The sequence below is a fragment of the Phyllostomus discolor genome, chromosome 2, assembly GCF_004126475.2.
Source record: "Phyllostomus discolor isolate MPI-MPIP mPhyDis1 chromosome 2, mPhyDis1.pri.v3, whole genome shotgun sequence".
Classification (NCBI taxonomy): Eukaryota; Metazoa; Chordata; class Mammalia; order Chiroptera; family Phyllostomidae; genus Phyllostomus; species Phyllostomus discolor.
Window position 1 is genome coordinate 182,190,169 of NC_040904.2, and position 23,917 is coordinate 182,214,085.

The window sequence follows — 23,917 nt, forward strand, 5'->3', positions numbered from 1 at the left end:
AATTAAAAGAGAGAAAGTAAAGAAAATAGAGCGGCAGAACTCTTGCTCACTGGAATGTTTTTCAGGTTTTTCCATAAGGTGTCAACAGTTCTCTGTCAACCTGTGGGCTGGAAACACAAAAAGCAGTCGTGTTTGTCAAGTGTTCTGCTGCATCCCCCGCCCCCCAAACCCTCCAGCATGCTCAGAGCTCCCGTTCAGATGTGTCAGTGCTGTGCAATTCATTCTGTCTCTAAATGCCAGTCCCTCTCCATCTCATGATTGGCTTTCAGATTGGGTGCCTACAGCATACCGCCCATTACCCTGGACGTGCCTATGACACAGACTTTGGTCTATCTTACATTGATAGTGTATTGATAAAATATAATCCTTAACAAAACCTGAAAGTTTTATAGTAAAGTAAGTGTGCATATGGGATGTATTTTAATCCAAATATTTCAATTTATGCAAATATGTATCAAATATATTGATATGCTTTTTCATTGAGGGGACTCTTTGACCACACAATTATTTTGTATTTTCTATATAGAGAGCCATACTATTACTATATAATTTTATTGTCTCACCTACTGGCATTGTATATGTCTCTTTGGATTCTTGGGGTAATTCAGTAAGAAGTCTTTGACCAAACAGTAAGAGAGAACATTTTGTAATTCCATGAGTGTTCTTTGTGGTCACATAGAAATATAAGTGAATGTGAGTTTACACTCCCCTTTCATTAGCCAACTATCATTTCAGTGAGGTAAATAATTACTTTCACTGAGTTTGAAGTTAAACATTTGAAAAGGTTATTTGTAAACTACATATTTGCTGTTTTCTTTAAAATCAAAATTTAAGTAAATAAAAACTTGTAGAAATATTTTACAAAGGTTTTTATTAAAAATACATTTTAAGAAATTGGGTAATAATTTTTTGGAGATTACAAGGTATTTTTAAGTCAAATATATAATCTGTTAATTATCTAAAATATTTAGTCAAAATATCTTTTTGGGCATACTGATCGGCTATCTTTAAATTATTCTACCTGGTCTTATGTATCATTTCTTTTCATTGAAATAATATATACATCTATATGCTTTCCATTTTTTATATAATAGAGATGGTGTGATAACTGCAGAAAACAATTAGAATCACCTTTATACTGGTAACTTTCTTATTATACAAAACACTTGTCGAGGGCCGACTAACCTTCCGGAAATGAAAAAAGAAATACACTAGCTGAGAATTCCCATATTCAGAATATATCTTACATTTAATTTAACTATTCAGGTCTCATCTTAAAGAATTCCTTATAGGAAACTCTATGGCAATCTGGTGTTTAGACCAGAGAGGAAAGCACATAAGGCCTGGGCATTTTACCAGTCTTTCTGCTCTTGGTCATATGCTGTTTGGTTCTCACCTAGAGGATACTTCTGTGACTCAATTTCCCACATTTATCAAAGATGACAATATAGGTCTGGAGTATATACACTAAAAAGCTTAACAAGAATTAAATTTGGTTAATTTTTTTCTGTGCGTGAATATATAATGGCATATGTACGTATAGTCCTATATAAATTTCTAACGTTCATATATAAATATAAAACCTAAAGTGTATTCTTTAGAATGGCAGAACATTAAAATATTCATGCCAGCTTTTCCAATATATCAATTTTTGGGACTAGATCTGGCAAAATTAGTATTTGTAATGACAACTGGAATGCAGATGGTTTTTAGTGACTGTGTGTAAGAACCTGGGGGGAGGGGGTAGCAATCCTTGTTTTTTTTAGAACAAGGCAGAAAAATCTGCTCTCTTCTATATATGGAGGAATTTGCTAGAAGGACGAAATCAAGAGATTAACAATCAGCTAGAAATCACACTTCTTTTATCTTTCAGCTTTACTAATATTTTTACCCTCTGAAAATGCATGGATATTTTTATGCAGATATATTACTAACTTTTGGATGAATACCAATATTTTTCATTTGCAACCAGGAGTATATTACTGGTGTTATCTAAATACTCTTTAACGAGTCATCAGCAATTTCCTTATAGGCATCTCAGGCAGAAAACTGGTAATTAAACATTTTGTTTCATTCCTAAGTAAGTAGGCGAGGATTCTCCATCATAGGATACCTTTCTGTGGGGTGTGATTCAGAAGGCCGGATGAGGAGGGCACTTTTAAAAATAATACTTCTCCTTTAAATGTATATTCCTAATTAAGATTTACTGCCACAATGGGCCACTGTTGCTAGTAGGATCATATAATATCCCTCAAGTGTGCTGCGATTGAAAAGTTTTGCAAATGACTGATTTAGATTTATGCATAAGAATCTATAGCTATATTCAAGTAGAAACACCAGGTCATTGAATTAGTAATCAGAAGGAAGACTAAAACTACCCCTCAATGTAAAATAAGTCGCTCAAAATATCTTTATTAATATAGGTTGCGAAATCACTCGCTTACATGCAAGTAATCAAATCCACATGTGTCTTTCCTCTTAATGCTTTGCCAGTTCACCAACTGGTGTTTTATTAGCTTTTCCTGATTCAGCAGGTAGGCATGGGAAGGTCTGGTGGTTCACTGCCTACACCAACCTCACTGAAGCAGCTTTAGTTGCAGAAATTGTGATACTAAACTGTTCTTAAACAAAAACATTTACTATATTATATAATTGACAACAATGAGTGGTTGTTAAGACAGTTTATTCAGAGCTTATAATTACAGGGAACAGCAGGATGTCCATCTTCAAGATGAGCCCCTTTCCTCTAAAACCTACATTCACCCATAGATTGAAGTTGAAAATATTTCAGATGAGTGTGTTTTAGATTCAGAAGTCCTGTGTTGATACATACATACTTGATTTATTTTTAAAGATGAGATTTATGCAAAAGGGTATCTATACTTTTAAGTACTTTTAAAATATAAGAGCAGAGATTTTTACCCATTGCTCCCAATTTTTCTGGGAGATGTAAGTGCCTTCTCCTGTTCCCATCTCTGAGACACCAGCAGAGACTCACTATTTGGAAGACGGTGAGGACTAGCGAGCCCTGTTTCTTTCTTCATCATGCTGAGACCCTGTTGGTTCTATTAGCAGAGGAGGGAAACAAGACATGCTTTTAGTTCTGCCTGTTGTTGGAGTAAATGAAGGCTGTGAATATTTAGAAAAGTCTATTTTTAAATACTAACTCCCTTCAGTATTTTAAAATACCATAGAAAAAATATTTTTAAGAATTAGCTCCTAGAAAAAAGAATGTGATTTCCCCACATATTCTCAACGTATTTTCTCTAGTAGCAAATTAAATGATCTCAGTATTTATAATCGGGAGTTACACCTTGACTTGAAGTTCATTGATCACCAATATATATCACCTTCATAATTCCTTTCAGAGTAGTTACTGCCAGCTGAAATAAAATGCACATTATCTGCCATTTAAATTAAATTTGCCATTTAAATTTGCCATTTAGCAAAGATAAAAAAAAATTAGTGGACTCCACATAAACCTGGTAACCAAGTAAATCTGCCTAACACTCACCCATAAGCACCAGATTGCTTTTATCTTGTACACTTAACACATAAGCTAAAATAGAAACTATTGGTTTGGCTAACGTTTGTTTAGTTTCTTGGTATGATGGCTCTAGTAGTGCTTAGTTGTTTTTAACTTTGTTTGAAACAACTTTGGTAAACTGTATTGAGACAGCAGTCATATCAGCCTTCACTTAAAAAGAACATCGAAATTGGTGAATTTTTGTGCAGCCATTTTCATACTAACATGGAAGAAAATATACATTTTTGATGTATTATGTTTTATCATTCAAGAAAAGTAAAAATATAACTGAAATGCGAAAAAAAAAGATTTGTGCAGTGTGTGGAGAAGGTGCTGTGACTGATCAAATGTGTCAAAAATGGTTTGCAAAGTGTCTTGGTACTATTGACATTTTGGCCTAATAACTCTTTGCTGTGGGGCTGTCTTATGCACTGGAAGATGTTTAGCAGCACCCCTGGCCTCTGCCCACTGGAAGGTAATAGCAGGATATAGCTGACCTACTCAAAATATCCAAATCAATAAAGTTATTGGTGAAAATGAAAAATGTGTCCTTTATTTCACAGAAAAAACTAAACACATTTTTTTGGATTTTGGCCAGCCTAAGATGAGTAATAAAGTAAGGGATATGTACTGCTTCATATCACTCTATATTACTTTTTTAAATATATGTGAAGAGGAGGTTCTTCCATTAAAGCATAGCATCTCTCTTTGAAAATTTGTCAATATATGCTTTGGTTTTATCAACACCTTGCTCATAAATGATGATAAAATTTTAGTAATTTATAGTCATGGAACCATAATCATGATTAATTATTAGTAGTATTGCTTATATAATGAAAAGATTTCTAAAATTTTCTATATATGGATTTATATGTATAAATATATATGATATATATAAATATATATGGAGCAAGAGAGAATGAGAACACATACTTGGCAGTCCTTTCAGACCTGTGGTTGGGGTTTGAAACCTGTGGTTGTGGGCAGTGTCCACCACGGAGACACATACACGGAAGTTCTTGATACTAAGTTAATTACATGCATATTTAAACAATCAGGAAAACAGGTCACTCTAAATTTCATGAAACTAGGATATTTACATGTCATTTATGTTTAATGACCTTGCAATCCTGTCTTTGGTACTTTCAGAAATATTCTTAAAATGTCACTCTAACAAACATAATCATTGAATGAATTAATATAACATTCTAAACCTTGACCATTTGATTGTGTTTTTGTATTTGACAGTTAAGTGTTGACTGAGGTTGGATAGCCTCACTAACCTTAGCAGATTTGTATCTAGCGAGTAATTTAAAGAAGGAAAAAATATATATAACTATCTCCCTGAATGATGTAACTCTCCTGAGTCCATCAGATTCCACAGAGAGAACTCTAGTCACTAGAAATGAAACAATAACATTCCTTTTAAAGTCTGATTTTAAGGTTGATATGTAGTACCTGGGAAATCATTTCTGAAATTTTCTCCTTCCAACTAGCTCCAATGATGTATTTTGAAACTTCTTGTCCCAAGGCATGGATGGCTCTGTCTCCTTCTCTCCTACTTCTTCTTCTTTGCTAAATTCTATAATCCAAAAATCTCAAAGTTTAAGGTCACTCTAAAAACAAGCAAATCAATGTTCTATTCTTGTGGCATATGTACAAGTTCTATAGGAATTTAACACTATACCCTCAGTTGTTTCCTGAATCATTTCTCAAGGGAAAAAGAAAAACACATTCTGTGAGTCAGTGTAGCCTGCAGTATATACTGATTTTACCCAATACTCCAGAGGTTTTAAATGATTTCCAGCCAGGAGTTTCTTAAATAAAGGTTTATTTTGACAATAATAAAGATGGCACAGTGTTTTCTTTTTTGTCCCTTCACAGCCAAATTGTGCTTGCCAATGCTTCCCTTGGAAACAGATAGTAATAGGTAAAATGGTTTTGAAATAATTTTGAATACTCTTGGCTTTTTTAACCACCCAAAAGTAAACTTTTGATTTGGCAGAAGTAGTTTGAGTTGAGAAATACTTTAAGTAATATTTTACTACCAAGTAAAATATTTTTAGTGTAATTTAAATACATTTTTTGAGCATAAGCTTGCTTGTCCGCGTGGACAACTGACCTTTGGGGCTTATCTTTACTAATTTAAGTGTACTGACTAAGCTTTTATTTTGAATAGGGTGTCAGATGATGTGTTTTCCGAGTCAATTTTATTACCCATTTACAAATTAATAGTTTTTCTTTTCTGTTAATGACAAGATTTTTTTTCCAAATGAAAAATTTGTTCTTTTAAATATGACTTATTTGAAACCATTGGGGAAATACATTTCTATGTACACTTGCTTCCCATTTATTAGGAAGTACTTGTATAAGGGAATAGGAGATTATAGTGTGCATTGGAGATTTATTCAGCCCAGGACCAGTAATATGCATGCATATTATAGCCAAATAATTAACAATATATAATTATGTAAAAGTGTGAAAAAAACTAGATTTAACATAATGATACTTACAGTAATTTATTCCGACTAAGAATGACTAGCTCTGAGTTCAGAATGTCCATCTGACAATTTTGACACTTCCACTGACCAGCTGTGACCTCAGGCAAGGCAGTTTACCTCTGTGAAGTGGGCGCAACAATCACGTGTAATTCAGAGAGCTGTTGTGGGCATTAACGGAATTAGTGTATATGGAAGGTGTAGAACAGAGTTCCTGGCTGTGGGAAGCCAGAGCCCCACACTTACTGTGGAGTTTTTACGTGGCCCAAAGGTACCCAATAGACGATGTGGATAGGGTGTAAGTGGGGTTGAAATTCACCCGTTGCACTATTTTTGCTGGAGCTGCTCTTGCTTGCTGGACAAGGTCACTCAGAAGGAGGTGTCCTTTCATTACAAAGATGCCAGGTAGGGTAGTGGTGGCTCTATATGTCAGCTGTCTTCATTATCATCACATACTCTGTTTTTTCAGTTGTTCTGGGATTTTGAAGGGAGCCTCCATTTCATATAATGTGTTATGGAAGTGGGATGTTAACAATACTTTGTCCACAAGGCAATTAGAAAGTATATAAGTCAAATATCCGAGTGATTATATTTAAGCTCCATTTAGCATCATCGATATTATATAAGACTTATTACTTAGGAGAAAGATAGTCATAGTTAAGATTTAGCATTTACAATAATTTAGGTAACCAGTTCAGTGATAGGATAGGGCAATGCATAATGGAACAGCTGTTAAAAGACAATGTATACTTTTTAAATTTTTACTGGATACATAGACTAGAATGGGAGGAGGAACATGATTACAAACTGTATGAGGAGGAGGATTTTTGAAATTAATAATGATAACGGTTAATGAGTACAAAGTTATTGTAACTGGTAGGATGTATGGACGTTTGAATTGGCAAAGTGCTCCATATTCACTTTTTATTTTCAATATTTTCCTAATACGTATTCTGAAGTAAAATGTATAGGGGACTATTTTTTAACTGAAATTTCATTTTAAAAGCGGTCACCCAGGAGCATTCATTAAAGGAAAATGAAGAAGCAAAATAATAAATCAGGTTCTTTAAGTCTCAGAGAGATACACACAACATGAAATTTGTTGTATTCCGAAGCTAATTCCAGAGCAGAAAACCAGGAGCTCTCCTCTGTTGGAGGGTTCCTGAAGGAATGAAGTGTGAATCCTGGCTCTAGGAGGGACTGTTTCATGTAACCGTGGTGCTGACTCTGCTTCACCCTTCTGCTTCCTGTGTCTAAACACAAATCACATTTCCCTCCTTGGATTTTTCCCCTTTCTCTACCAAATATTCCAATAATGCTCAGACGTGTTAGGTCGGCAGTTTCACGTAGTTCAGTCTAATAGATGCTGCCAGCCTGGTGTGAAACCTTTGAGATTATGTTGACTCCCTTCCCCTTCCCAGCCGCCATGTCTGGCTTCCAGGGCATGCAGATTTTTTTCTCACTTTCATACATCTCCCCCTTTCCTTTGGCACAGCAGAAACACCGTGCACTCATCCCTTCTCAGTTGAAATCCTGAAGTTGCCTTGGAATTCCTTTTCTGGCTTTCTGTCACTTTCCACACCATGCAGCTATACCAAAGGCTAGCATTCAAGCACCAGTGAGTACACTGCAGCCCCAGTTTGGAGTCCTGGGCCTCTCTGCCCTAATTCCATAGAATAGGCTCACTGTAGACATATTGGGCCGCTAAATAGTGCTGGTTATGATCCATATTTCCTTTCCTTTCTATTTCCTTTCTATTTTGCTTCTTCTTGCTCCCCTGTCTCTTCCTCAAGGTAAAAACGGTTGTTTTTTTTTTTCTTTTTTACTCTCAACCCTAATACACTTACCCTGATACTTTTCAAATGGGTACTCAATAAACGCCATAAACTACACTCAGCCTGTGTGAATGGTTCTGGTGAGTTTGCGTTTGAATTATAAAATGAAAGAAATCCTATACATATTTGTGTATCTATAGGCCTTCACACAGTGGGAGTGATTATTCTGGTTTAGGGTATGTCATGCCTTATAATGGAAACTGCATTAGGACCCCTTCCAGGTGTATTGTACTGTACAATTGCTTGGTGCATTGCCTGGCAGGTAGAATATATCTAGTAAATACAGTAGAATAAATGTTGCAGCATTTTGGTGCTCAGTACATATTTTAAACCACCTACATGTCTCAATATATACTTGGTCTTTATAATTCAGAGCACAGTATCTGATGATATATTTAAAGGTATTTTTCTATATGCTATAGAAGAGTCCCTAAATTTACTTTGTAATATTTAATCTTTAGTGTATAGAAAGGAAAAATGAAAAATATGTTATAAAATAAATTGAATAATTATTCAAGAAATCATCAGGCATTTTATTAGGAAATTCATTTTTTAGTTTTCATAACACATGAAAACGTACACACTGCAAAGGAAATGGTCATTCCAACATGTAAGAATTATACAAATCCTGTTCTGTATTAGAGAAAAAAACCCTGTTTTTAATGTTAGGGTAGCTGAGCATATCCAAAAAGAAGTTTGTTGTCATTATTATCATGAAATATATATTATATGCTTGTAAAATCATCAGATGAGATAAGGTATGCTCCTAGGAATTAGTAGTTTAAAATAACTGTGAAGAAAATAACTTACAAAGTATATTAATGATAAGCAGATTCCCTGATTGAAATCTCAATAGCTTAGATACCTATGAGTTGTAAAAAGAAAAAAAATATATAAAAGGGGTGGAAAGTGCAAACTATATTTGTACTCCTGTAGTTCAGGTGAGGCATCTACATTTTCCTTGTCTTTTTCTTTCTCATTAACTGTAGAAACCCATAGAAATGTCTCTGTGTAGCTCCAAATGCCCCCATTTCATTTTAGATAGTATTTCCAATAAGGGCACTGTTTCTTGCAAAGAATATTACATCTCACTAATTGTCCTACAAATCCCATTCTTAATTAAAATCAAAGTCTTCATGGTAACAACTTTACTATATAGCTGGCAAATATGTGTTCTTGTTTGTTTGGAGGATGGTGCTCTGGATACATCTTTTTGTTTTTAAGAAGCAGCCCTGGTGAGAAAAAAATTTACAGCAATTGATTGTGTTTGTTTGTGGCTACAGCCATAAAAATTCCCAAGCAAAACTAAACAGTGCTTGTGGGGCACAGACATGGAAGTCCATTGGCAAACAGCAAGTTTTACATTATTGTTAATGGTAGACAATAGGACAAGGCATGATAATTCCAACTTCATCATTTGACTCTCTTTCATACTAAATTGTACACTCCATCATGCATGTGCTGGCTATAATGTGACAAATTTGATCCCGCATTTAGTCACTGCTTTGTTACTCACGCACGAAAATAGCAAGTCAGCTTCTCAGACGCCACGGACCAGCCCTCGAACAACAACAACAACAGATTAAATGCAAACTAAGTTTGAATAACAGTAATGGTGGGAAAATCTATCCCAGGATTCATTCTTTTTACAGGGAGTGGGCAAACCAGGAAGAATAGACTTTGTCATGTGCAAATATGGTGACCGTAAATGGTGCTGAAGGCTTTTCCATTGTCCTCTGAGCTGGCCATGAGAGAAAGCGGGCGGGAGAAAGAAAGACACGTTTGATAGAGTTGTGAAGAATGCTTGAATGGCTATTGGGTGTTGAGCATTGTCTTGCAGTGACCTCAATTCGGTACAGTAGAGACCCTTGAAAGCACTGTCTGAAGTCACAATACCACTATTCTCCTCCATTTACTAAAAGGGATTAGTTAAAAGGGTGACGTTCCGTGCAGAGAGTTCCAAGTATTCCATGAAACAAAAGGCTCTGAAATGTTTTTGAAGTTATTTTTAATTGAGTTGAACTAATTTAATAAAGGTCCTAAGGAGGGAAAAAAAAATAAAGGAATGTGATTGTTTTATGATTCCTCACAGATGGAATGGACATTTATAGCATACTTCTCCTTTAGTGTTCCAGAGAACAGTAGCTCCATTTACAGCTACTGTTAGCAATTTAAAACTGCTCCAAAATGAAGTCTTTCAAGAAGTTGACAGCTTATAAATAAATCTGTCTGATAAAATTGAACATAAACTGCATCTGTGGTTAGTTTGCCAAAATTAATTCTACATTTAATTAGAGATAGCAGTCAAACATATTTAATAAAAAACAGTCTTGGAGAGTAAATCAAATGAAGTCAGATTTTAGCAGACGTTTTGCATTTTTTTGCAAGGAGTGATGAAATGACCTCACCTCTTCGATTCCCAGTTATATGGCAGCGTGAGCTCTGTAGACTTAGGCGGAAGCCAATGAGTTCACACTGTTTGGAAAGGTTCCTTGCTCAGCTTAGAGTAAAGAGAGAAAACGATCATTTTGTGATTTCGCTTGTTTCCATCATTGGGTTTTACTTTGATGCCATATGTATTAAACTAACAAGTTAATAAGCATATTACTGCTAATGATTATAGACCCTAAGCTAAAGTAATCCTAATTTATATATGTACAAGAACATACAATTGTCCTCAAAATTTTTTGTTTTGACTTTCTTGGCAATCTTTTTTTTCCCCTTAAATTTAACCATCACAGTGAGATGGATTAAAATGCCACTTCTAACCCCCACGAAGACTTAAAAAAATCAGCTTTGCTTATCAAATATTTGTACTTGCTCTGCATGGTTTAAGCAATGTGGCATAGCTCTGGAATACTGGGGAAGATGCAAAAACACATAGATCAATCAAAATGTAGCAAACAATATTTTGGAACAAAAGTGACTTACAGTTCAAAGGGCAAAGAAGCAGATCTTCAAACATTGAAGTTTCAACACACAGTCCATAGTCCTAGGGAAAGTATACAGATAGACAATGGAAACTAGTGTTAGCAATATTAGTTTCAAATATGTATAAAAATTACATGTGCCTGCACAAGTGCATACAATAATTAAATTCAAGCCAATTAGTGTTTTCAGTCTTTTAAGTGTGTGTTGTTACTTTATAGCAATATGGAAGAATATGAAAAATGTGGGAGATAGCATCGTGTGCTTTGTTAATGTCAAATTTGGATTAGGCATTGAATGTTTATTTATTGAGCTCCTCTATTTTCTTAGCATTGCAATTAGAGAGGTAGTTAATCTATACTAAATATTTCCAAAGTATCTTCATGGTTTGGTGTCTGTTTCTGACAGACATATGCAAAGGCAATTTTTTAATTTTACAAAGTTGCATTTAGATATTTTTCTTTTGAGAAGAGTATTTTTATGTGAATTCCCCCTCAAGTAACTTTTTCAAAATATTGCTACATTTATTTAGAATAATAAGAAGTAAAAGTAGTACGCCTTTTTCCTGACTTTAAACAATATGTCATTGTTTGGACATGTGCACCTTGCCCCTTGCATTGATTGTACTCTGAGGAAATAAAGCGGTCGTGAGTGTTTACAACACAAACATTCTCTCTGTCAGTAACTTTTAGTTCTGTGTGGAACAATTATTTTGTTGTAAAACTCACTGGTAAGCACAGACACTAATATATTAAGTAATCTCCTCATTTATCAAAATATAAACCACCTAAAGGCTATAATCAGAAAAAAATGTTATTGAAATATCAGATCTCAAAGAGAAGAGTTGACCAGTTCATTCAGTCATGTTATAACATCTAAGTCATCAATGACATATCCCAAAGGACTGGCTGATGTCAGTTTATACATTGAGTCTGAGGAAACAATCCTTTAATTAATATTTTCAGATTAGGTGTGTGTGTTTTAGTGCCATCGCTGAATGAGGACATCTTTAGTAAAACTTTGTGAACAATTATTAAATGATTCTCCTTCTCATTTAATAAAAGTATAAATAAAATAGACATCTTCCTTAATTTAGGAAATATAAAAACATGTTTATTATTTTCATGTCATGCTTTCTGTAGGTGCTTGGAAAATAGGTTTTTTGAAAATTTAATTAATACCTTATAATTTATGAAATAAACAGCTTCCAAATATGAATTAACATATTAACTCATATTAATATGATCTGGTTAGAAAATCTCTGGCAGATTACTTAATCTCACTGGGTCAAGTTTTCTCCACTTTAAAATGCAAATACAAAATAAATTCTAAAACAACTTCTTGGCTTTTCCTTCCATGACTAGAGCATTTCTTCCCATTCTACTTTGTCTCTAATTTCAAACACATTCCATGTCTTTTCATCATGTTTGCCAGCTTCACAAGGTCACATTACACAGAACAAAACTAATGAGGAGAGAGACCTGCCTCTGCAATGGTACACAGTTGTTCTGTAGCGTCAGCAGGTGTAAAAGGTAATGACAAACTACGTAGTGGGTTATGTGATGCTCCTAAGTTATTGATGCAGGGGCACTAAGTCATTGTAACAATACTTTAATTAAAAAAAAAAACTACACTGAGAGTAAAAGTTTTCAAGCTTTCTTTGCTAAGGAGGTTGAGAGGTTTGGTTAAATGATGCCGAAAAACATCCTCTAAAATCATATTATACACCTGAAGCTAATATTATGTTTATATAAAGGATACCTCAATTTAAAACAAATTAACATGACATTTTTGAATATTCTCAAAATTGGAAAAAAAGGTGTTCTGCAAAGATACATATTCTAGAAATACTAAAGTTTTAGAAAGCACCATAGTATTGCATGTAGTTCCTTGAAGTGAATACATTGGGTGTATAGGGTTAGGGCCTTATCTCGAGCAGGAAATGGCTCTCCAGCATCACTGCATCCAGCTTCCCAGGAGTACTCATGGTCTGTCAGGGTGCATCACAGATTCTCCGGAGTGGACTCCTCACCTCCCTGTTTCTTGTTACAGATCTGTTTATCTCATGGGTGATGCTCTTTTAAAAATGCAAATCTGGTTATGTCATCTCCCTGGCTGAAAGCCTCTGATGACTTTCAGTAGCCTTATAGATGAAGTCTGAACACCTAAGTCAGTCAAATAAGGACCTTATCTACCTCACCCCAGCACACTTCCAGTCTTCTCTTCCTGCAGTTGTGCACCCTTGTCCAAGATGGGCATTGACAGCCTTCAAAAACTATTGCTTATCTTCAAAGGGGAAAACAAACCTCACCTCTTCTCCCAAGCTTTCCTTTTCCCAGGTACCTTCCTTCTCTCTCTCCCCCCCCCCTCCCTTCCTCCCCCCCCCCCCCCTTTTCTCCCTTCCATACCTACTGTGCTTTTTAGTCACCTTTTATTAAAGCAATTTTTAAATGTTTACCACCAAACCCAGTATATATATATATATATATATATATATATATATATATGAATAAATAAAAGTTAACTCTTCAGGACAGTAAAATGCAACTGATAGGTGAGATTTATTTTGTTGCCAAATGCATTTTATGGAGGTTATTTCACATGTCTTTTGCAATTTCTAATACTTTTATATGAATTGAGCTTCAGTGAAAACGTAGGGTGCAGTTCTCTATAGTTTTTGATATTATTCAAATATTTTCAAATTATTCTTAAGGTTTTTCAGAGTTTATGTATTTAATGTAACATTCATAATTGCTGTGGGTATGTTGTTAAGATTTTAAATTGCTGTTTTGAAGCCAAAACTAAGTTACTGAGATTTCAGTTTATTTATTTACATGTATATATGAAAATACCTTTCAAAGAGAATTACCACCTTATATAAATTAGTAATTTCTTTTAATTGCCTCAAACACTTCAGTCGCATGTGGATTTTTGAAGCTGTACGCAGCTTTGATGTTTTATTAATTATTTTCAAGGTGGCTTTCTTTCCAGAGCGAAGCATACATATTGATTTTGTGTATGATGAAGACTGAAATTTCTATCTTGGCACTGGTGCTTCTTGCAATCAGTTCTAGAAAGGGTTTGATCGTTTTTAAGCAACTCTCTAACAGTTAACTGTTGGCTGCCAAAGTTCAATTTAGATAAGTGGAGGGGAAGAGTTTAGAAATTTCACACATTAAATGTGTGATGGGAAAAACCCAATATAATGTATTAAAGATGCAGCCTTTGGAAGGAAAACATGGAGTGTCGTAAGAATTGTGTGCCAGTCTCCAAAGGTTTTCAGTCAGGTTTGGTTCAGAAAAGCCCTTGAATGTGTTGGAAGCACATCTTGGAAGGGGCTGTGTGGTGCGTCGGGGAAAGCACCAGAGTAAGTCTTGGTTCCACAGAGTCTGTAAAGTCGACTGCGGTAGCATGACAAAAATTGGTCTGTGTGGTTTGCCACTGCCAATCTTCATGATTGATACAGATTGTTGGAGCCATATCTATCATATGGTGCTCCATATTGATTGTTAAAATCTGCAAAACTGAGTTATTTGGAGTGTATTTTTTCCATGTCATTGGCTAATTTCCCCTGTGCCAGAGAGTTTAAAAGCATTTGACCTTTGCTCTGAATTCTTAGTTGTTACCATGACTAGAAGGAAACTATATCACCATTTTTTATTCATTATATTTCAACAATAATTTTGTACTCTAACTCCTAAAGAATAAAGGATAGCTGCACATTTGAAAATTCATTGTATAAAGGTTCTCAGTAAGTCAGTGATTTCTCTAGAGATGGCTTAGATATTTTATTTTTAAAATTGTCATCTAGATTTGAAAAGAATTAGAAGTCTCATGTCAAATAAGTTCTTTTAAATGAGAATTTTGTTCTTACTAACCATTAGAAAAAAAAGAGAAGGAAATAGTTTGGATCTTTTTTAAATATTGGGATTATTCTTATTTTTCTGCAGAATTCAAATGTAATCAAGACATAGATAAAACTGCTCCAGACTTTTTGAAACTGAAAAGGTTCTGCATGTTTGCAAGAAGCAGGTGACATAGAGTTTCCTTTAAAGCACCTATAATGTCAGGATCGTTATAAAGTAAGCGAGCAGAATGCTGAATTGTACAGCTGGAAAGAACCCACACAAGAATGAAAACAGATGGTATTATCATTCTCTCCCAAGCGCTGTGTGGATTTTTTGGTCAGGGTCTGATTAAGGTTTCTGAAATTATTAAGTGGATAGATAATAGAGAATAAGAAAATGAAAGCACAGAGGTCTTGCCAAGTCTTTAATGCTCACTTAAACAAAACTGCCTGCAGGTTCGACAAACCCATGCCTGGATTTTGTGGGTTTACAAGGTCTCTGCAGAAACGTTGTTTTTGATGATGGTCACCATTTTAATTAATGGAATATCAAACTATATGTTTAGAACGATAATAATAAGCCATCCAAACCCAGATGCTAGATGCCACACATGTGGGCATGTTGGAGAAAGTCTCTAAGAAAAAAACCCCAAACACTCTCTCATTCTGCAAGCTGGATTTAAATTAAACCAATGAGGGAAAAGTTACAACCATTTTTGTTTTCCATCTACAAAAGTCTCCACACCTTCTCTCTCTCTTACTCCACATGTAATTATCAGCTATCTCCATTTCATCATCTGCAATTGCTAACTTCATTTTTTCATTTGCTTGTTTACATTACATATATCATGCTAAGTATCTGTGTTAGCATGCTAGGGCTACCCAGAAGGTATCCAGCCACGCAACATAACAAATAGAGACATTTACCGAAGAAGATACAAGATACAAGGAACATTGTACATAGGATAATGACTACTCAGTCCCCTTCAAAGTAGGCACCTCAGGACCTCACATACTTCTCCCAGTTACCATCAGCTGCCCCATTGTATTTTCTTGAATTTCATTGACAGTCTGAAATCGCTTTTTTTTCAAAGGTAATTTTAGTTTTGGGAAAAGTCAGAAGTTGCAGGGCACCAAATCTGGGTTCTAGGGGGGCTGAGTCACCTGAGTCATTTGATATTTTGCCAAAAATCTCTGCACCAGACCCAATGCTTGAGCAGGGGTGTTGTCGTGATGAAGCTGCTAATCACCAGTTGCCCATAGCTACCTCAGAATCATCCAAATAGTTTCCGCAGATGAGTATTCAAGCTTAACACAAAATCTGATGCATAGTCGTTGTTCTACAGACTCAGTCATTTTGAATTTGATGACCACACAGTACACATGCTCACTCAACGGTATCTACCTCCCTCACTGACTAGCACAGTGAAGTTGTCATTGTTCGCACATGTGCATTTCAATCCACTCTCCTTGGCTGCCAGGTTACCTTGATATCATTGCAAACCATTCTCATTATGTTAACAGTGGCTGGACTTTTTCTGGACAGACCTTGTGTGTACATGAAGTAAGGGAAAAAGCATCATGTCTTTGTGTGTAGGCACTTGTGCATTCTGAGTGTTTCCTTTGTACCACATTGCACATTAGTCTAATTTTACTTTTCACTCCTCAACTCCTTTAAAACATATTCAAGAATTAAACAGTTTAGCAAAAGTCAAAGAAACAAACAAAACTCAAGCCATGCAATTCTGTGATTACTTTCAGTATGATTGCAGCTGAAAAACATTTAAACTTTGAGTTTATTTCAACCATGTTTTTTTTTTTAACTTCAGTTCAGCCATGTTTTTTAGGGTATAATTTCCTTGCATACTACAACAGTGAGTTTCTCAGATTTGGGTGGGCAGCTTTGCATTGTGGCTCTGTTCCATCATACCTGTCTGCAGTGTTACAGTGACTACTGTTAAACTGAATGCATATTCTTCATTCCTTCCAGCGGGCAGTTGACTCAGGTCATCACGCTCTGATGTGAAAGTATCAGAGTTTTACTGACATGCTTGTCTCTTGAAAGAAGAGTTTGATAAATATATTCTTGCTGCCCTGGCTGGCGTAGCTCAATGGATGGAGCATGGGCTGGGAACCAAAGTGTCCCAGGTTCGATTCCCAGCCAGGGTACATTCCTGGGTTGCAGGCCATAACCCCCAGCAACCACACATTGATGTCTGTCTGTCTGTCTGTCTGTCTGTGTCTCTCTCTCTCCCCCCTCCCTTCTCTCCCTAAAAATAAATAAATAAATAAAATCTTAAAAAATATATATATATTCTTGCTGTTTTCACTTAAGTCTCACGTAGCATAAAACTAGGAAAACCTTCAGGCTTTGTTTCTAAATGCCAGTGACTATTAATGAAGTAAATGATCTGTAATCAGGAAGGTAGCAAATTTATGTCTGGAGGGTAAAAAGGCAAAGCAAACCAAATTTTTCCAGGTCACGCAGTAGTCATTGTTAAGATATCTGACTAGGGCACAGAACTTTTGAGAAAATTGTGCTAAATGCTTCAGGTTTGAAAGGCTTTTATCACATGTATAAATTTTGTTTGTGTGAAAAAGTAAGACATCTTAAATGGAATATTGAGCTTTTTTTGGTAATTTACGGAAATAAACATTGAGCCTGACACCAGGTTTGTGTGGGAGTAAGGTAAATTTGGGCTAAATGACTGATGTACTGTTTGGTGTAAACATTAGATTCCATATTGCTACTGTCTGCCACTACTCTTCTCATTAATCAAGTAGATACTAAAATGTACAGCAATGTTTAACTGTATTTAATGCCGTTAGTTTTTATAATCATTGCTGGTAGCTATCCAGGTGCAGGTGGTAGCTTTTTTTTTCTTCCTGCTTTAAGATTGTAAGATCATTCACTGTCTTTCTATAGAAATAGAATCTGAGTATACAGGTTTGATTTGATCTGTTGAAATTTGTATCATTTGAGATCTAGTGGCAATGCAGGATTTAAACATCATGAACATTACTTAAGTGTTGGGGGAGAGGAAATAAATCCATTTGATTTTTATGCGTGCCCTCATTAGAAGTGAAGCACACCTGTATTCCTTTTTGGAAATATCTATGAATTTGAAAGTAAAAAGTGAATTTGAAAGGAAATGGAAGCAGTGTGGTTACATTGAACTTCTTCTATACTTTGTTTACATTGAACCTTTATAGAAACAAAGGTAAACATATTCTGAGCATGAATTAACAGATATTCAGTATCTTTATAGTAAATAATTTAATTTCCAGTGAAAAGTTAAGATTTAATGTAGCTTTTAGAGAGAAGATACCTCTTAATTTTTCATGCTAACATCATTTTAATTGACTCACTCTTTAAAAACCATGCTAAAAGGGACATCCCCAATTAATAAAAACAACAAAAATTTCTAGATTATCTGAAAAAGGTTATTTAGACCGCTCAGATTTTATTAGAAATTTATCAAGGAGTCATCTGATGTGTTTTACTTTTTTTCTAAACTCAAGTTTATTCTTTTGTATATTACCTCTCAACTAACCAAAAGTTGGGAGCAAGGGTAGAGAAGCAACAAATAAATAAAAATTGTCTATCCGTTCTGCATGGTTAAGTGTAGTTGCTTCAATTCATTTTATATTATTCTTTTTTTTTCCTTTTAGAAGATATCAGAAGTATGTAATTGGAGCACTCGCTAGGTAAAAGGTTAAATCTGAATCACTATTGAAAAATTCGGGTTTCTAATACAGATGTTCATTTGAAAATGATAGATGGTCCTTCAGGGACCCTGAAGTGTTTTCATGGATTCTCATGTCTGGTTGGCAGTTTTATTGAAAATAGCTGTAAATCAGGAAAGAGAGCTGAAAATACATTTTATTTCATTTCTAAAGCAACTGTAAATTCTCATTCCTAAAAATGGAGAGGCCATTTTTACAAAAGACATCATGATAAGGTGTTGAAATAAATAGAAAAAAAAATGGTCCTAGATGATTTTCCCCAGCCAGTTACTCATTAATCACTGTATATAATGGGAGGGGTATGGAAGTTAAAGATTAAAATCAAGGTTGTCAGTGGAAGCTACATTTTAAATTTGCAGAACTGGTAGGGGATTTTGGGGGGAGGGTTTGGTTGTTGTTGTTCCTTTACAAGATGTTTATTAGATAGAAAATTGAATTTGAACTCATAGGCTGTAGGAAACAGGTGAACTCACATTCTCCAAATGCATCTGTTGTTTGCTTCTTCCAGAATAAATATTACAATTCCTGATGAACAACAGCTGGAAGGCTTGCATGTGGTCGCAGTTCTCAAGAGTTCACATAGCGAAATCACTTGTGCACCATTGACAATTTTAAATGGGGAAGAAAAGTATATTCCATCATAAGATGTCAGCAAAAATTCTTTTCTTTAAAAAATATATACTTTCCATGTTTACTCTCCTTTGAGCTATATATATTTTAATATAGTGAATGAGTTAGAAGATGTATGTTGTATCCCAACATTCTCTGTGACTTATTTAGGCTTGTGGGTTTTTTTAATAATCTGAAAGAAATTAATGTGCAGTAAGTGCCAAAGTCCAGTTGCACCATGCTTTCAAAATAACAGTGACTTTGATCGTTATTCTACTAAGCAGTACTTTTATGGGTCTTGTTTAAGGCACGTGAATCACTTTATTAATATTTTAATTTATTTTACTGTTTTGGGTTTTCTCTGTCAATGTCTCATGGAGAGGTTGATAAAATAGTGCTAGTGGACAGAATCCTGGACTGGAAGAGAGGGGCTGTGACCACACTGTTTACTGAGGAGTTCGTGTCTGTGGGCGAGAACTGCCACCTCCCCGTGCACACTTCCTCCATATAAAGTGAGGGGTTAGTACTGACCATTTTTCAGGTCTGTGAACCTACTACAACTTCTAAACAGGTCTCAAGTGTCTGGATATTTCCTGCCAACCCCGATCTCATTCCTTCTTCCTTTCATTGTGGGTATTACCTGTTCCATAAATTGTGGTGCTTGATTTAGTTAATGATATACTTCATCATACCATCTTTTATATGGCAACCTGTTTTTTTCTTTCAGGAGCACACATTTTAATAACTTACCATCTCATAAGGTTAATTCTTATCTTGACAATGAAGTATCTAAGTGTCTCAAGGAAAGTAACCTTGTACTATGTTGCTTTTTTCCCCCTTTCTCCTCTTAACGTATTACAGAATTGTTGTCATGGCTAAGTGTCAATAAACTTATCAAATGCAATTGCAAAGTCATTTAGAACCCATGCAGTGTACTTGATTCAGAACCATAAAAATAGCACATTGCTAACACTTGAATGGGAATCAGGAAGCTGGAACTCCAGTCCAACGTTCAACATTATTGGACTACGTGCCCTTGAACCAGTCAGTCTGTGCTTCAGTTTACTCATCTCTAAAATGCGGGGAAGAGCCAAGTAATATCTGAGATTCCATCTAACTTTCAATTTCTGTAGTTTTTTTTTTTCCTGTAAATTCCATCATGGAAGTGATGAACAACTTTGCTTATGATTTTCATAACACAGTCCACTCTTCCTCAGACATTTTTATTCACCCTTTAATGGAATGATTCAACACATATTTTTTGAGTACTTATGAGCCAAGCACTATGAGTCAAAAAGTACAAGATTTCAATCCACTTATTAATTAAATGTGGGGAAATATTTTCACCTTCTTGAGCCATCTGTAAAACAGAAACAGCCAGGCTGCCATATGGGGTTGGCGTGAGGGTCAAATGAGGCAATGGCATCAAGCATTTAGTCCAGCGCCTGCCAGAAAGAATGGACTTGATGTTGCTATTCACACTGTTATTATGTGATGAATTTAACTTGTAAACTATTAATTGGGGATCACATTTAATAGTATATACAGCATAAATAAGGCATTACTGGTTTTTTAGTGTCACAGATTAAAAATGTCAAGTGCGGTTTTATGTTGAACAAGTTACTTATCCTCTCTCTTAGAAACTTGAGGCAGAAATACTGGTCTCCCTTATACTAAGACTTAAATGAGTTTAAAATGAGATAATGTAAAAAATTTTTCAGGATAATGTTTGGTATATAAGGTTTAAATAAATTTGTTTCAGGCAAAACTCACATATGGTGATTAGGCAAAAGTAGCCTAGTTTTCTTCTTGATAAAACTAATCAGTGGGGGTTATATCTGGTGGAGAACTGACTGAGAAAGGGCAGAAATAAACCATCAGCGATGACAGAAATATACTGTATCCTAGTCTCAGAGGTATTACATAGATGAATCTGTAGGTAGAAATTGATTTTTTATTTTATTGAATGCAAATTTTGCCTAAAAATTGTTTGTTTTCTTTCCTAAACATAAACAACATATTATATTTTATAACTGGGGGAAAGTCTCAACAAATAATAATATTTTTGAATTCCATAACCAAAATACTAGTCCCATTAAGTACTGTTTGAACAGTACATAAAAACGAAAAGTGTTCCATGATTCCTCACATCCCCTGATGTCGGAAAGCAGTTGGAGGAACACTCAGTGGTTCTATGTGTTTCACCACCCATTTGCTTCAATTTGGCACACCGTATTTTAGGATATTTATTGCCTGGCTACTCCTTGGTTCTACTCTTTTCCCTGGTGTAGACAAACTGTACATTATGGAGTATAATTCTTACAAGGGCCTGGTTCAAAAGACGCTATCAGCCCTATTGCCTCTTCCTGCAAGTACTTTTCTGAGATGAGGAATAGCTTATGATTTATTCCAATCAAGCTGTATCTGGGATTGGGTCTGTAGGAAGGAGTGGAAATGGCGGGGGAGGGAGCGGAAGGGACAGCATAAATATATACATACAGTGTGTGAAAATAAAGAAAGGCATTTTTGTTACCACTGGGTGTAGAAGTTTTCTGCTGGCATTGTTGAAGATAGTATGAGATTAGTGGAGTCGTGGCAAAGTCAGGACAAAGACAAGCTGTGTTAGAGGGCGCAGTGTGTTTGCTCTGCGGAGGTTTCTCTCCAGTTGTTGACAGATTTAACTGGTGTGATGTTAGGCCTGGCTAGCTCCTCCCCATGATTGTCAAGAGGCAATGGTTGCCGTAGTACATGGCCATGTGGAGTATATACCATGAATTCCCTATTTGTGTAGTAGCTGTAAGCTTAGGGTGGGGATTTGATATTGAATGGGCTCCAGATTGTCTAAATTGCAATCACAGTGTTTATTTAAATAGTCTATGGGGACTATTAAAGCATTTTAACTTTTGCTCCTATATTTCTCCTGTTATGAAAGCTTGCAGCACATTGGGGAGAAAAGAAAAATCCAACCTTGTAAAAGCATTAGGATGCTGAAAGTTCTCCCTGCTGCCAAAAATGCTTCAAGAGTTTTAGTTCTATGAACTAACATGTAATATGATGGATGGGATCCTGCTGTGGTCCCTAACTAGGGATTTCCCTTGTGCAGATACACTAATCCGTCACAGCGTAATCACTGCTATCTCAGCACGGGAGAGCCTTTCTGATATTGGAGCGCCACTTGTAATGCTGAGTCTGTTCTGCTCACAATAATTTGTATAACGCTGTAACTTTAAAATGGCATATCACTGTTTTAATCACATGGTTGCTATGAAATTATTAAACTTTTAACTTAATATACAGAAAAACTGTTTATCGTACTCTACTGGCAGAGCCAGGGTGATGCCAAAGATTCAGTTTGCGGTGTGAAGACAGGAACTTCGGGTGTGGAGGTGACAGTACATCTATTTCTAAGACAAGGGCTTCTGAATAGAAAATATGATTTTAGTTTCCATGCTCAGATTTAGAACACTTAAATTGAAGACACTTTACAAATCATTGTCCCTTACAGCGCTAACAGAAATTTCTACCATTGGTTCCCTTCTCTGGGAAGACTTGCCTATATTTCTGAAGACCCTCACACTGCAGTACCATTTGACAACCCTGCACATGACGTCTGATTGCAGAAGCAGCCTGGTGCCAGAGAGCTCTCTGAATCGCTGAGCTCAACTTTCAATTTCTGTTTATTAATTTTAATTCCTGCTAAGTTTCTGGGACAGTGCTCACTTGCTTGGTGCTGTGTGAAAACAAGTCCCTGTTTTTGAGGCTTCCGTGCTGGGGGAGAGAAGGAGGTGTGCCTCGCTAGACTAGTTCAGGGCGCACCCAGCCCCTCGGAAGCCAGCACTTCTGTCTCTCTCTGCCCTGTGTTTATACTGGTGATGACATATCTGTCTATCTCAGAAATAAACTGGGGGCTCATATGCTAATGTATATGAAAGGCTTTGACCTTTCTTTAAATAAAGATATTATGAGAGTTGTTTTGCTAAGGCCACAAGAAAATCAGCAGTAGCAGATCTTAAAGATAAACAGCCTGCATTCTGTAGCAGGGCAGTGCCGTTCAGTTTGACTGAGGCCGTGTGCAACTGAAGGTTCTTTTCCATCACAAGTTTCCAAAATATCATTTTATTTATCATCATGATATATACCAAGGCTAATTACTTCCAAATACCTCATGATCTAGGAGTAGATGTTTTTCCACCAAAACTTTACTCTTCTCTTTATTCCATAATATAATTTTAAATTTTCAGATTACTTTTGATTTGATGTTCCAAATTCTTGGAATAATATCATCAAAAGCTCCCACCATCCTGTTGCATACTTGTCTCTCATTTCTAATTCTTCTCCTAGGACACGATGTTGACTAAAATACATGAATTGTACAGAAGCCCCATTTAATCTGCTAATTTTCCTTTTCTTATCACTATTACAGGTGTTTTTAAAAGAATTGATCCATTGCTTATTTAGTTTCACTCCTGGTTTCATCTTGCTTTTCAAATACCTGCCCCAACCTCTTCCCTCCTCTCCCCTCCCTTCCTCTCTCCATCTCTCCTCTGACCTCCCCTCCCCATCTCTCCCTTCCCCACCTTTCCCTTCCCCACCTCTCCCTACCTCTCCTCTCCCCTCCTTTCCCTTCTCCTCCCCTCGTCTCCTTTCCCCTCCTCTCCTCTCTTTTTTTCTGAGTGAGTAAGCATTGTGCACTATCCAAACAAAATGCAAACTGTAGAGAGGGAAGTGAAGAATACCCGTAATACATAAAACTGGTGATCATTGTCAGAATAACAAGAAGTTCACCATATGTCCTCTACTGTTTAATAGGGAGTGATAAAGTATGTATAGTTAATTGGAAGAATCTCTGCTTGTTTTAAGAGTCATACTATATAATAAATCTATGTTTTATATAATATCCTTCTAACTTCTAGAAATACTCTTTCTA

The 23,917-nt window shown here is 35.8% G+C and overlaps 1 protein-coding gene across 2 annotated transcripts in view; it reads left to right on the forward strand.

The window, feature by feature from the left end:
* Nucleotides 1-23,917, forward strand: part of SOX5 (SRY-box transcription factor 5) — a 931,891-nt gene that overhangs the window by 426,330 nt on the left and 481,644 nt on the right. The window lies entirely within an intron of this gene.